Genomic DNA, 16,559 nt, shown 5'->3' with positions numbered 1-16,559 from the left:
TCCAGAGGTGCTGACCTGTAATCACTGTGATTATTATTTGACCGTGCAGGTCATCTATGAACGTTTGAATATCTTGAAGAACAATCTGGCCTTAATGGCCATGTTCTGTTATAATCTCCACCCTGGACAGCCAGAAGAGGACTGGCCACTCCTCATAGCCTGGTTCCTCTCTAGGTTTCTTCCTAGGTTCCTGCCTTTCTAGGGAGTTTTTCCTAGCCACCGTGCTCATACATCTGCATTGCTTTTTGTTTGGGGTTTTAGGCTGGGTTTTTGTACAGCACTTTCACTGAGATGACAAAATGGTGTGAAAACAAAATGGTGTGAAATGACAAATGTTATTTTAATCTCATGATCCTGGTTGTACAACAGAACAACTGGGCAACGTGCGAGAGGAGATTTAATAGGAGGTGAGAGGGAAACTGTCTCCTGAAGCTTTTGATTTAACAGAACCTTGAAAAACTGCACAACTTTTACAAAAAATGAATTTGTTGCTGCAAACTTCACCACGGGCTTGTATCAAATTTGCTGCAAACTAAATAGTGTGTCACAAAATGTTGCCAGAAGTTTGCAAACGTTTGCCAGTAGGGGTGAATCTGTGGCAAAAATGTGGCAACAAGTTCCAAGACCAGTAACCGTTGATGACCAATCAGGGGGATTAGAAACATCTGTTGGAAAATGAAAACCAAGCTACTGTATCTAGCTTGCTACCTACCAAAGTTTGGTCTAAACTTTTACATTTTATTAGCAAACATTTGTCTAGTTAGCAATATCATTTTTTATGGGATAAAACAAAATTTGCTGATACCAGATTCAATCTGCCACTGACTGACTGGCTAGCGCTTAGCCAGCTAACTTTAGCGATCATATTTTTGCACAATTTATGTGATAGGTAGCTAGCTGATTTGCCTAAATACTTATATTTTTAGGTGAATACGTTGCTGTTTTTTTAATACCAATATGCATGTCAATATGCTAGTGTCACGGTTCAGTAGCGTGTTATGCCATGTTCAAATCAACTGGGAATTCAGAACTGTGAACTTGAAAAAACTTCATCTTCAGTGCATTCAAAACAACAGAGAACTCGGAAAAAACGAGCACCGACTAGGAAAAATCGATTTGAACGGTCATCCAAATCAGAATTCCAAAGCAGGAACCCTGGCTTCTTTCTAGAGATCCAATTTTCCAACCTGAAGATCGCTTAAATCATGATTTGACCCCGTACTCTTCCAAGTTCCAAATAGTTTTGAATGCGGCATTAGCTAGATAGCAACAATATGAGTTGATTTGACATCAAAGCAAAACTTCACTGAATCAACACTCTGGAAATAAGTTTGTTGTGCACTCACTGATAAAACGTTTCTGTGATAAATGAGTGTATCGTCATCAAGATTGATAAGTTAAGCAAATGCATGTATTATCCTCATAAATTATCCTCATAAATGCACTCATTGTTTGTATCAATTAGATCGTTCATTGATTTAAACTAGTAGTATCATCGTGTGTTGTTCCTTCTCTCTTTCCAGAATCAATCAGTTACATGAATACAGATCAAACTGAGGACAGAGAAATATGTGTGCATGAGACAGGTCAAGGCTTCTTGCATGCATGGCTTTTGAGATTTAAGTAAAAAAGGTAGTTTGGACCCAATTGGGTCAATAGTTATTTTTTTCTGCTGCAAGGATGGGTTGTTGGCGCCAAGAGGATAGATGACGTTGTTTGTAACATATTCTTTTTTACTAATTTTGTACATAATGTTGCTGCCACTGTCTCCTTTGACCGAAAATAACTTCTGGACATCAGAAATGGGAAGAAGCTTTTTCCTTTAACGAGTCCGAGGAGAAAGATATCTCCCGGGAACAGGCCCAAATCCCTGTCATTTGAGTGAGGAAAAGACGGAGGAAAAGAGGACACAGATCAGGCTGCCTTCTGAGAGTGAGTAAACTCCCACTGCAATCAATTCTACTTGCTAACATTCAGTCATTGGAAAATAAAACTGATGACCTACGATTATCCTACCAACGGAACATTAAGAACTGTAATATCTTAATGTTTCACCAAGTCGAACAGCGACACAGATCTGGAGGGATTTTCAATGCACCGGCAGAACAGAGCAGCTATGTCTGGTAAGACGAGGGGGGGTGTGTGTCTTTTTGTCAATAACAGCTGGTGTGTGATGTCTAATATTAAAGAAGTCTTGAGTATTACTCACCTGAGGTAGAGTACCTTATGATACGCTATAGACCACACTATCTACCAAGAGAGTTCTCATCTATATTATTTGTAGCCGCCTATTTACCACCACAAACCAATGCTGGCACTAAGAGCACACTCAACCAACTCTATAAGGCCATAAGCAAAGAAGAAACTGCTCATCCAGAAGCTGCGCTTCTAGTGCAGGAAAACGAAAATCATTTTTACCACATTTTTACCAGCATGTCACATGTCACATGAGGAAAAAAAACTCTAGACCACCTTTGCAACCACACACAGAGATACAAATCTGACCATAATTATATCCTCCTGATTCCTGCTTACAAGCAAAAACTAAAGCAGGAAGTACCAGTGACTCGCTCAATATGGAAGTGGTCAAATGATGCAGATGCTAAGCTACAGGACTGTTTTGTTAGTTAGACTGGAATATGTTCCAGGATTCATCCAATGGCACTGAAGAGACCCTTCATGGCTTCATGGCTCACATCAACACCATTATCCCAGAAACCCTAGACCCACTCCAATTTGCATTCCGCCCAAACAGATCCACAGATGATGCAATCTCTATTGCACTCCACACTGCCCTTTCCCACCTGGACAAAAGGAACACCTATGTGAGAATGCTGTTCATCGACTACAGCTCAGCGTTCCACACCATAGTGCCCTCAAAGCTCATCACTAAGCTGAGGACCCTGGGACTAAACACCTCCCTCTGCAACTGGATCCTGGACTTCCTGTCGGGCCGCCCCCCAGGTGGTGAGGGTAGGTAGCAACACATCTGCCACGCAGATCCTCAACACTGGAGCTCCCCAGGGGTGCATGCTCAGTCCCCTCCTGTACTCCCTGTTCACCCACGACTGCATGGCCAAGTACGACTCCAACACCATCATTAAGTTTGCAGACGACACAACAGTGGTAGGCCTGATCACAGACAACGATGAAGCAGCCTACAGGGAGGAGGTCAGAGACTTAGCGGTGTGGTGCCAGGACAACAACCTCTCCCTCAACGATGAGACAGCCTATAGGGAGGAGGTCAGAGACCTGGGCGTGTGGTGCCAGGACAACAACCTCTCCCTCAACGATGAGGCAGCCTATAGGGAGGAGGTCAGAGACCTGGCCGTGTGGTGCCAGGACAACAACCTCTCCCTCAACGATGAGGCAGCCTATAGGGAGGAGGTCAGAGACCTGGCCGTGTGGTGCCAGGACAACAACCTCTCCCTCAACGATGAGGCAGCCTATAGGGAGGAGGTCAGAGACCTGGGCGTGTGGTGCCAGGACAACAACCTCTCCCTCAACGATGAGGCAGCCTATAGGGAGGAGGTCAGAGACCTGGCCGTGTGGTGCCAGAACAACAACCTCTCCCTCAACGATGAGACAGCCTACAGGGAGGAGGTCAGTGACTTAGCAGTGTGGTGCCAGGACAACAACCTCTCCCTCAATGTGAGAAAGACAAAGGAGCTGAACGTGGACTACAGGAAAAGGCGGGCCCGAACAGACCCCCATTTACATCGACACATTGTAGTGGAGTGGGTCGAGAGTTTCACGTCACCAGTGATCTAACATGCTCTAAACACACCAAGACAGTTGTGAAGAGGGCACGACAAAACCTTTTCCCCCTCAGGAGACTGATCATATTTGGCATTGGTCCTCAAAAAGTTCTACAGCTGCACCATTGAGAGCATCCTGACCGGTTGCATCACCGCCTGGTATGGCAACTGCTCGTCATCTGACCGTAAGGCACTACAGGGGGTAGTGTGTACGGCCCAGTACATCACTTGGGGCCAAGCTTCCTGCAATCAAGGACCTACTGTATATAATATGCGGTCTCTGAGGAAAGTCGATAAAATTGTCAGAGACTCTAATCACCCAAGTCATAGACTGTTTTCTCTGCTACTGCATGGCAAGTGCTACCGGAGTGCCAAGTCTAGGACCAAAAGGCTCCTTAACAGCTTCTACCCCCAAGCCATAAGACTGCTGAACAACTAATCAAATGGCCACCGGACTATTTACATTGACTCCCCCTCCATTTGTTTTGTACACTGCTGCTACTCAATGTTTATTATCTATTCATAGTCGCTTCACCCCAATATACATGTACAAATTACCTCTAACATGAACCCCACACACTGACTCAGTACAGGTACCCCCTGTATATAGCCTCGTTGTTGTTATGTTACTGTGTTACTTTTTATAATTTTTTACTTTAGTTTATTTCGTAAATATTTTCTTAGCCCTTCTTGAACTGCATTGTTGGTTAAGAGCTTGTAAGTTTGATTTGATTTGGAGACCAGTGGGTTGATTCTCCTGCCACCAGCACGTGAAGTCCACTAGTTCTAGCTAGTGCTACTGAGTGACTAACGAGTGAAAAAAATGACTAACATTATTTCAACAGACTAAGGATGTTTTAGCTGACTGAAAACAATGCAAACGGTAAGTAACAAATGCTAGCTTACTGCATTGTTGTTGCGGAATATAATGTAAGTTTTTTTGTCGACTTTTGGCTAGGAAGCTTGCTAACTATGTCAGTGTCTTTTAACGGTAGCTAGCTACCTTAGCTGGCTTAGTCTGACACTTCTTCTGAGCTGTCTCGGACACAGTTTCACTCGTTAGCTACGTTAGCTGGCTAGCAAGCTAAGTTACTTAGCTAGATTTTACTTTTTCTCCATCCGGGTTATTTTAACCAAGCTATTTGGCAGGATTATCTCATGCTTGCATTGAGATTGATTGAGTCAGCTAGTGTTACTGTACTGATTGTCAATTGTTTCTGACATTGGCAGTTTTAGTTGAACTTGTGAAGTTGAGTGTCATGACGTTGGCCTGGGGATAGGTTTATGACAGTCATAAATACCTCTTTCCCCCTTTTTCCTTCTCCCTACTATAACTGATGTGACATAAGAAAACCCCTTGGTTAACATAGAGATTCTGGGAACATCAGAAGTTGGGGGGGAAATGAACTATATTCTGGTAATCCGACCAACGGAACATATGCGGTGGTACTTAAGGTATATTATGTCAGTTCGGTTGCCCTCTGACACATTCTCATCAATGATAGAATGACATAAACTCTACTGTGGAAAGTCTAAATGTCAGAGGTATCGGATTCACATGGAATTGTTGTTTAATTCAAATGTTTGAATATGAAATTATTTGTGAAGAGATTAAATGTAATTTTAGCTTCCAAATGAGAGATTTGGGTTTTCATAAATTTGGGCCTCTGTTCAACCAGGGGCCCGCCCCTGTGAAGAGGCATGGGTTATAAACTTTTCAGACACACCCCTCTCCCTCCACTATATAAGCCATTGACAAAAATATAACTTCCTGTTCCGGGTACATTAGGATGACTATCCGATGTCAGAATGGTTCAGATAATAACTATAGATGAAGCCAACATCAGCATGGACTTTGGTTGTGAATGGTATGAACTTTGAACTCGTATTCACTACAGAAGTGATACCTCCTAGCCGTTGAGTTAGCAACAGCTGCTACAAACGCAGGTTAGGAAGGACAGTCAGAGTATCCCGTCTACTACACAACGTTACCACATATCCAGTGACCACCAGAGACATTCTTCAAAGGACAGAGGACTCGGTTTGGCAAGACGGTCTTCCATCTACCACCAACCTACTGAAGCGCAGCTCAGAGTAAATATTTATTGCATTTTCCTTTTCTAAATGGGCGGTAATTTAGAATGCATAAGATACTGTATTTACGATAGTACAGCTTCGCCTCTGTCCCAGTCTCCCGCGCTTTCACTAAAACTCAGCCCCTTCCCTTTGTGTAACAAGCTGTCATATCTATTCCGCCCGCTAGGGACGTTTTCCTTTATGACGGCAATTTGTAATCAAGTTATGATTTAATTGTGTATGTGTGATTCTGTGTGATTAGTTAGGTATTTAGTAAATAAATAATTAAAACCAATTTTGTATTGCTGATTCAACTTGTTAGCCAGGATTCTTGCAGATAACCAAGGATTTACAACTTTCAGATGAGACTGAATAAAATGACGATTAATGTGACTGCTATGGATGTAAAATATTACTAAATCTTTAAGAGTTTATTCGGAAGATAACAGCTCTATAAATATTCTTTCGTGGTGTCCCTCTCTAGTTAATTATATTTACATGATTAGTTCAATCAGGTAATATTAATTACGGAGAAATTATTTTATAGAATAGCATGTCATAGCAATTAATCTGGCATAGCCAAAGACACGACAGGAGTATGGGTTAAAATTCTGTTAGCTAGCTAGTTAACGTTAGAGTTTACCTTATTTTTGATGTAGTCAATTTAGTTTAGCTAGCTAGCTATGTTTCTAACATTTCTTTATTGTCAAGGCCAATGAATGGACAGCTTTGTAAAGATACGCTGAATGAGTGGGAAATTAACTGAGCAATTCCTTTTTTTCAGTGTGGGGACATAGCTTTGTGAAGGATAACTTCACCAGAGCCTCGTAGAACCATCTAGCCACGTTGAGACTAGAAACACTACAGCTCCCAAAGATAGTCTGGCCTTCATTTTTACCATACTTGCTTTATTGGTCATTTGCACAAATATTCTGTAAAATGACCAACCTGACACACAACACACTTAGGGATAAAGTGCCTTGCTCAAGGGCACAACAGCAGTAGAAGGCATACAGAGATATTGTAGATGGTAGCCCTCTGGCTGATGGATAACTCCATGTAGATTTCCCCACAGGCAGCTCGGGGGTTTGAATATCGGCCTGTCTTTCCTTCAAGAGTTTCAAGTTCCAAGACAGTTGTGAAGAGGGCACGACAAGTTACTGCCACCCCTATTCATTGAGTTCTCTCCTCACTCCCTTGCCTTTGTTCAACCATTTGACCTGGCTTATCAACCCATACCTCAAAGTATTTCATTTAGAAATGTGGGTGAAATCATCCCTTAAAACCTCCCCCCCTAGCAGTGAAGCATAGCGGTTAAGAGCGTTGGGCCAGTAACTGATAGGTCGCTGGTTCGAATCCCCGTGCCAGCAATTTGGAAATATCTGCCTTTCTACTTTTGAATGCGGGAGACATGTATGACGATTAAGGCAGACCCCCGCACCTCTCTGATTCAGAGGTGTTGGGTTAAATGCAAAGATACATTTGGGTTTAATGCATTCAGTTGTGCAAGTGACTAGGTTGCCCTTTTACTCTCTCTGCAGCGGAGGACCAAGAAACAATCTTTCTTTTGTACGACTTGACTATAGCCTGGAATTAAAGAAGAAAAGGAAAGCCTTACACGTATTCTGTAAACACCAACTTTTTCATACGCAAGTGGAGGTCCTTGGGACCCACACATGACTACATAGGACTGTGGACACACTAAGCGACACACCAAGCTTGAGCAGTAATCCTGTCAGGTACATACATGGGTCCTGTCAGGTACATACATGGGTCCTGTCAGGTACATACATGGGTCCTGTCAGGTACATACATGTTAAAAGATTTGTTGTATTTTACAAACTGATTGCTAAAAGGAATTTATAATTTATTGAATACTTTGTGCAACAGAGGCAAATGTTAGAGCAGCCCAGATGACCAAGTGGCTGAGCAACTTCTGCCCGGGTCAGAACCAGGTTAGAAATACCATGAAGTACATGTACCTGAAGGTGGGTTACTTTTTTTTTTTTTACAAAAACATTAGACTTGAATTTGATTGTGTTTGTTGTGATTAACTAGCCTGGTTTACGCAACCCACGTGATTCACAGCGCAACGAGAGCTGTGACCACACTGGCCTGGAAAGGAGGCTGTTTGTTGTATTATATTGCAATATTTGTTTATAAATTGTGCAACTGGGTTTGACTCGTTCTCTCAAATGTTCGTTTTTTTTCCTCAGTTCATTTGAAAATCTAACCATTGTAATAGAAGGGGTGCGGGGCTCAGGGGCTGTGGGCTTTTTGAGTGAGAAAGACACAAAGAAGAGCCAACCAGTAAAAAGCACAGCCCCCTTCATTATCGATGTGCCGACAACATCAAAGAGACAGACTGAGGTTATGAGGACTTCAAGAGTGTTAGCCAGACTATTGATTAACTGCAATGGGAAAGTAGTTGTTTGTCTGGCTACAACAAAACACAATATGAAGTCATATGGGGCAGAGTCTCACAAGCATTACAAAAAGCATTGGGTGTGAACATACGGTGGGAACATGTGGATCTGAGAAAGTGTCATTAATATTTGTGGGTATGTAAATGTTAAGTTGTCTATTGTTTTTTTTTGTCAATGTAATGTTTTTGTTTGTAAAAATAAAATTGTTCTAAATGTTGAAAAATGTTTTTGCTCAGGAAAACTCACTTAACTGAATGGTGGTCTTCTAGGTCAAAACACTTTGCTTTCGCAGAGACCGAGATCTTCTCTTGGAAGTGCAGGTATAGTTTGAAATGACTCTGCTGGACTCGGGGGAGGGGCATGTAAGGGTAAGTGACAGTAGTGGAGTGTTTTAGCAGCGCGAGTACTACAGTCAATGTGTTGATAGAACTTCGGTAGCATTTTCCTCATATTTGCTTTGTTAAAATCCCCAGCTACAATCAATGCGGCTTCAGGATACATGGTTTCAAGTTTGCATAAAGCCCAATGTAGTTCCTTGAGGGCTGTCATGGTATCGGCTTGAGGGGGAAAATACACAGCTGTGACTATAACTGAAGAGAATTCTCTTGGGAGGTAATATGTTCAGCGTTTGATTGTGAGGTATTCTAGGTCGGGTGAACAAAAGGACTTGAGTTTCTGTACGTTATCACAATCACACCATGAGTAGTTAATCATGAAACACCTCCGCCTTTCTTCTTCCCAGAGAGTTCTTTATTCCTGCGTGATGAACTGAGAACCCAGCTGGCTGACAGTATACCCAGAGAGAGCCATGATTCCGTGAAACAGAGTATGTTACAGTCCGTGATGTCTCTCTGGAAGGAGATCCTCGCCCTGAGCTCGTCTACTTTATTATTCAGAGACTGAACATTAGAAAGCAATTGTATTTTTTACTTATTTAATTAAACTTTATGTATTTTTTATTTAAACTTTTATTTATTTAATTGATATATAGATAGTAATATACTGAACATTAGATAGTAATATACTGAACAATAGATAGTAATATACTGAACATTAGAGAGTAATATACTGAACATTAGATAGTAATATACTGAACACTAGCTAGTAATATACTGAACATTAGATAGTAATATACTGAACACTAGATAGTAATATACTGAACAGTAGATAGTAATATACTGAACACTAGATAGTAATATACTGAACAATAGATAATAATATACTGAACAATAGATAGTAATATACTGAACAGTAGATAGTAATATAACATTAGATAGTAATATACTGAACATTAGATAGTAATATACTGAACATTAGATAATAATATAACATTAGATAGTAATATACTGAACATTAGATAGTAATATAACATTAGATAGTAATATACTGAACAGTAGATAGTAATATACTGAACATCAGATAGTAATATACTGAACATTAGATAGTAATATACTGAACATTAGATAATAATACACTGAACAGTAGATAGTAATATACTGAACATTAGAGAGTAATATAACATTATATAGTTATATACTGAACATCAGATAGTAATATACTGAACATTAGAGAGTAATATCAGAGGCGGTGGATGGTGTCCACTCCAAATACCTCTTCTCTGCCAGCCGCTGGGATGAGTTAATTTGCCCTGGGGGGAATGAACACAGGATCCAATTCGGAAAAGTCGTATCCCTGGTCGTAATGCTGGTGAGTTACCACCGCTCTGATATCCAAAAGTAATTTCCCGCTGTATGTAATAACACAAACAAAAACGTTCTTGGCAAATTATGTCAGAAGTAGCACACAAACAAACTAAATACTGCAAAGTTGCTTAGGAGCTAGAAGCAGAGCTGCCATGTCTGTCAGCCTTTTTGCAGATAAAAGGAGTGATGATGTCGTGCACATAAAAATAACTTTTGCCGTTCAATTCCCATGCGCTGAATTAAAAAAATACAAGTTAAAATGGTTTCCATGGCATTTTCAACTCTACTGATGGTTTTGTCACAAACTGTCGCGTTATGTAGATTTAACCTATGAACCCCAAATGAATGGTAGACGTAGGCATCAAACAGATGATTGGCTGTTGATTCATGTAAATAGATATAAAATGTACAAAATAAATTGTGCGATGGCCATGTCAGTTTGCCTCCATGCTCATATTCTAAAATCAAATTATTTCTCTAACCGCTTGGGACCAACACGGTTGAGTACCCGCACCAGGCAGAGGTGTCCACACCCTACCCATTTGTGTTGGCTCCTGGGGACTGCTCACAGGTGTTTAGTCATTAGTGGATAGACATTGGAGAAAGGTACACCGCTTGGGGAACTGGAATATGGGCTTCAAGTCCTATTATGTTTGATATCAACTTTGGCCCAGAATGGGAATTCCTATCGACCATGTTGCAACAGCATCCCCTGCCCTAAGACTGTTTTGCGAGCATGTATTTTTTATAAAACTGAACAATAGTGGATAAGTAAGTCCTCTTAGTAGTGTGAGACGTGACAGGAAGAGGAGAAACAGCCCTCCAGCTGATGTGTTCCACTTAATTAATAGATCAAAGGATGGAGGAGCTATGAGTGTCTCATTCCAATGCTAATATGCTCTTAAGGCACTATTTATGGCACTGTTAAATGTACTTTTTAGTTCGTTTTGTAATGCATTTGTGCCTGCTTTTTTGCCTACGTTACGGTATGTGGCTCGTTTTGGCCTTCAGTTTATTAACTACTGAAGTGAAATCTGGTACGCTTTCATTCTATCAAAACAATTTATTTTTAAATACAAAATGTTACATTTTAGGGATTGTGAAAAAAGAGCTCTTCATGAATGAAATGCAGTTGTTGAGTAATGAGTCCGTGTCCTTATTAGTGACCTTCAAATGTAATATTTTACACTTTACTTCAACCCAAATGTAGACCATTATTGTATGACAAAAAACAGCATGGTGTGTGTGTGTGTGTGTGTGTGTGTGTGTGTGTGTGTGTGTGTGTGTGTGTGTGTGTGTGTGTGTGTGTGTGTGTGTGTGTGTGTGTGTGTGTGTGTGTGTGTGTGTGTGTGTGTGTGTGTGCGTGCGTGCGTGTGCTGCCACATAAGTTAACCCGAAGTGTGTCAGTGAATGTGAATATCTACTGATGAGCTCTGGTACTGTCTGATAGACAGATCGGTGTTAATACCACTTCAGACAGACAGTGTCTTACGCTTTGTATTTCTCCGATTGTATCAAGTTCAACCGACGCTTAAGTCTGATGTTTGGTATGTATTTTTTTCACAAGATAAGATTTCATAAGATAGTTTACTGATATTTTTTTCATGAACCAGACATTATGGCTTCGTTTTAATGTGCTATTTAATTTGTTTTTATATATTATTGTACTTTCTCTGACGTGATGTACTATATGTTCTGAAATGCAGGCAGTAGAAATTAATGATTTGAAATTCAACATTTTATCTTGATTGTGTGTATAAGAAACAGTGGTGGTGGGATGGTAGAGAAGGCAAAATATATGCAAGCAACATTTTTATTAGGATGACACTGAAAGTAACCCAAGGATTACATAAATGATCCAGCTGCTGTGTCAATCCCCCAACCCAACGTGCTGGGTTTATGGCACAACCCAAAACACTGGGTTACTCCAACTAGGAAGTGAGCTGTAGGCCTAAAAACTGGACAAAAGTTTGAAAGAGACTGACGTCAACAAAGCAGCGTTGTGTCGTTAAGTAGCTTTACTTATTTGTGATGTGTAAATAATATATTCAATAAGATGTGCAACCATGCAACTCAATTGGAGAATTAATGCAATTTGTCACTGGTGAATCATCTTCTATGAGTCAAAACTACATTTGCCAAATGTCGAATCTGTGCGCTTAGAGTTTTGGCACTAATTTAGCGACTAACCTCGGCCAAAAGTGTTGTGTTTGTAAAAAACAAATCTGCAAGCAAGAAGCAGAGAAATACGCTAGCTCTGGTGGACAGGGCTTTTCATTCCGACCAATCAGGTGAGGTGTTGTCATTTTGGAATGTGCTTTCACAGGTTTCCGGTCTGGAAGCATACCTTCCGCTAAATATGGAGCAAATTAGTAAAACTGACTAGCTAAATAATATTCTGAGAATTTGAAAGCTACAAAGTGTTGAGGCAAATGAAGGGAATAATTCAAATGAGTGTTTCCACGTAGCTTAACCGCTACAAAGCTAATGCTCTTTCCTATTGACATTACAACGCTGGTTAGCTAGCTAGCTTACATTAGAGCTTTCTGGCTAGCCTGTATCAAGTGGTTCTTACGTTGTGTAACAAAGCAATAGGTCTAGCTATGTACTTATCATTTGGTTGAGAATAACATTAGTTTAGAAAACAATTGTTTTGCTCTTGTGTGTAGTTGGTTGGCTTTGCTAGTTAGCAAACTGAGATCTCTGCTCAAGTTGGCTAACGTTTAGCTGGCTTGCTAATAACGTTTTGAGGAGAATAGGTTATCTTCCTGTGGAATCAAGAGAAGAGGGGACGGGGAAGAACATTTGATGTGCAGTTTCTTCATCTGGCTGATGCAGTGCCCAGATGGGGTGAGAGGAAACTGCTACAGCGATATAAAAAAAGGAGAGATGTCTGACTCTATCTTGATTAGCTAGCTAGATGTCAATGTGGAACCAATGCAGTGATATTCATTTTATTGGATCGCTATATGAGCTGATTTTCCTGAAAATGTCTATCTGGTGATAAAGCTAACTGGTTGTTTTAGTGTCTGTTAAACAACATTATGATCACATAGTCATGCATCTAAAGACTACAGAAGGAGGAGACAAGCTTTGGGGTGAGCTAGCTAGAACACCATCAACTAGCTAGCTAGAACACCATCAACTAGCTAGTTAGAACACCATCAACTAGCTAGTTAGAACACCATTCAACTAGTTAGCTAGAACACCATCAACTAGCTAGCTAGAACACCATCAACTAGCTAGTTAGAACACCATCAACTAGCTAGTTAGAACACCATTCAACTAGTTAGCTAGAACACCATCAACTAGTTAGCTAGAACACCATCAACTAGTTAGCTAGAACACCATCAACTAGCTAGTTAGAACACCATCAACTAGTTAGCTAGAACACCATCAACTAGTTAGTTAGAACACCATCAACTAGTTAGCTAGAACACCATCAACTAGCTAGCTAGAACACCATCAACTAGCTAGCTAGAACACCATCAACTAGCTAGCTAGAACACCATCAACTAGTTAGTTAGAACACCATCAACTAGCTAGCTAGAACAACATCAACTAGCTAGCTAGAACACCATCAACTAGCTAGTTAGAAAACCATTCAACTAGTTAGCTAGAACACCATCAACTAGTTAGCTAGAACACCATCAACTAGTTAGCTAGAACACCATCAACTAGCTAGTTAGAACACCATTCAACTAGTTAGCTAGAACACCATCAACTAGTTAGCTAGAACACCATCAACTAGCTAGCTAGAACACCATCAACTAGCTAGCTAGAACACCATCAACTAGCTAGCTAGAACACCATCAACTAGTTAGTTAGAACACCATCAACTAGCTAGCTAGAACAACATCAACTAGCTAGCTAGAACACCATCAACTAGCTAGTTAGAAAACCATTCAACTAGTTAGCTAGAACACCATCAACTAGTTAGCTAGAACACCATCAACTAGTTAGCTAGAACACCATCAACTAGCTAGTTAGAACACCATTCAACTAGTTAGCTAGAACACCATCAACTAGTTAGCTAGAACACCATCAACTAGCTAGTTAGAACACCATTCAACTAGTTAGCTAGAACACCATCAACTAGTTAGTTAGAACACCATCAACTAGCTAGCTAGAACACCATCAACTAGCTAGCTAGAACACCATCAACTAGTTAGTTAGAACACCATCAACTAGTTAGTTAGAACACCATCAACTAGCTAGTTAGAACACCATCAACTAGTTAGTTAGAACACCATCAACTAGTTAGCTAGAACACCATCAACTAGTTAGCTAGAACACCATCAACTAGTTAGTTAGAACACCATCAACTAGCTAGTTAGAACACCATCAACTAGTTAGTTAGAACACCATCAACTAGCTAGCTATAATATCTAATTTTCAGGAAACGCATAGATAGAGCTAGCTATCTGTAGTAAACAGCAACAACCAGTTTGACAGGCCCTGAAAACACACAACAACCAATCAGACGCCCTGAAACAAACAACAACCAATGACAGAACAGCTGGAGACGTCCTGAAACACACAACAACCAATCAGGCACGCTCTAAAACACACAACAACCAATCAGACACGCTCTAAAACACACAACAACCAATCAAACACGCTCTGAAACACACAACAACCAATCAGACACGCTCCGAAACACACAACAACCAATCAGGCACGCTCCGAAACACACAACAACCAATCAGACACGCTCCGAAACACGCAACAACCAATCAGACACGCTCCGAAACACGCAACAACCAATCAGACACGCTCCGAAACACACAACAACCAATCAGACACGTTCTGAAACACGCAACAACCAATCAGACACGCTCCGAAACACACAACAACCAATCAGACACGCTCGCAAACACACAACAACCAATCAGACACGCTCGCAAACACGCAACAACCAATCAGACACGCTCGCAAACACGCAACAACCAATCAGACACGCTCGCAAACACGCAACAACCAATCAGACACGCTCTGAAACACGCAACAACCAATCAGACACGCTCTGAAACACGCAACAACCAATCAGACAAGCTCTGAAACACACAACAACCAATCAGACACGCTCTGAAACACACAACAACCAATCAGACACGCTCCGAAACGCGCAACAACCAATCAGACACGCTCTGAAACACACAACAACCAATCAGACACGCTCTGAAACACACAACAACCAATCAGACACGCTCCGAAACGCGCAACAACCAATCAGACACGCTCTGAAACACACAACAACCAATCAGACACGCTCCGAAACACACAACAACCAATCAGACACGCTCCGAAACACACAACAACCAATCAGACACGTTCTGAAACACACAACAACCAATCAGACACGCCCTGAAACACACAACAACCAATCAGACACGCCCTGAAACACACAACAACCAATCAGACACGCCCTGAAACACACAACAACCAATCAGACACGCTCTGAAACACACAACAACCAATCAGACACGCTCCGAAACACACAACAACCAATCAGACACGCTCTGAAACACACAACAACCAATCAGACACGCTCTGAAACACACAACAACCAATCAGACACGCTCTGAAACACACAACAACCAATCAAAGACGCACTGAAGGAAAAACAACCAATCAAATGTTACAGAATCTTTTCTGCGTTTCTTACAAATAAATCCCACTACTTCAGGAATAACTCGCTTCTAAAAAGTTATGGAATTAAAAGAAATGACAGTAAATGCTATCTTTAGAACAGAGAGGCGTCAGTTTTTCCCAGAATACAACACACTTACTGCAGCACTTATGAAATCAAGCAGCTTCACCATTTACAGTAATTCTGAGCACGGATTTTCTGCTTATTTACCCAGCAGATATAGGACGCATCCTAAATAGCACTCTGTTCCCTAGTGCACTACAGGGCCTTTAGGGGACTGGTAAAATATACTTCATAGGGAATAGTGTACCATTTGAGACACTGCTGTGAGGAATCTGTTCTCATTTAGCTGTTCTTCATCTCATAATTACAGAAGTCTGAATAAACAACATATTAAAAATATTTATTTAGAAAAACAAGCCCCAAGATGAAACCAACAGCTTATGAAGCATTTCTACTGACGAGAGGAGAGAGGGAGAGGAGAGCGAGAAGGATAGAGAGAGAGAGGGTCAGGGGTATAGAGAGAGAGGGGGAGAAAGAGAGGGAGAGAGAAAGAGAGCAGAGAGAGAGACAGAGAGAGAGAGAAAGAGAGCGAGAGAGACAGAGAGCAGAGAGAGAGACAGAGAGGGAGAGAAAGAGAGCGAGAGAGACAGAGAGCGAGACAGAGAGATTCGCACTAACATGTGAGTACTTGATTACTGGAACACAGACATTGTTTTAAATGTCCTACTAATTGGAATATGCTACCAGAGGTGTGTTCAAAAAGAGAAATACACGTTGAAAGCTGACATTAGCTAACATTCAGAAAGTTTTCAGATCAGTAATGAACACGAGGGGAGACAGAGAGCTGGTTTCAAGCGCAGGGCGCAGCAGGTGTTTATTTGTAAAGGACCACAGGAGGAGGCAGGTAGCTGGGTCCAGGGGTAGGCAGAAGGTCATACAC

The sequence above is a fragment of the Salvelinus namaycush genome, chromosome 29 (assembly GCF_016432855.1).
Source record: "Salvelinus namaycush isolate Seneca chromosome 29, SaNama_1.0, whole genome shotgun sequence".
NCBI classification, from domain to species: domain Eukaryota; kingdom Metazoa; phylum Chordata; class Actinopteri; order Salmoniformes; family Salmonidae; genus Salvelinus; species Salvelinus namaycush.
The sequence above is the reverse complement of the archived record's forward strand: the minus strand, read 5'-3'. Positions refer to the sequence as shown.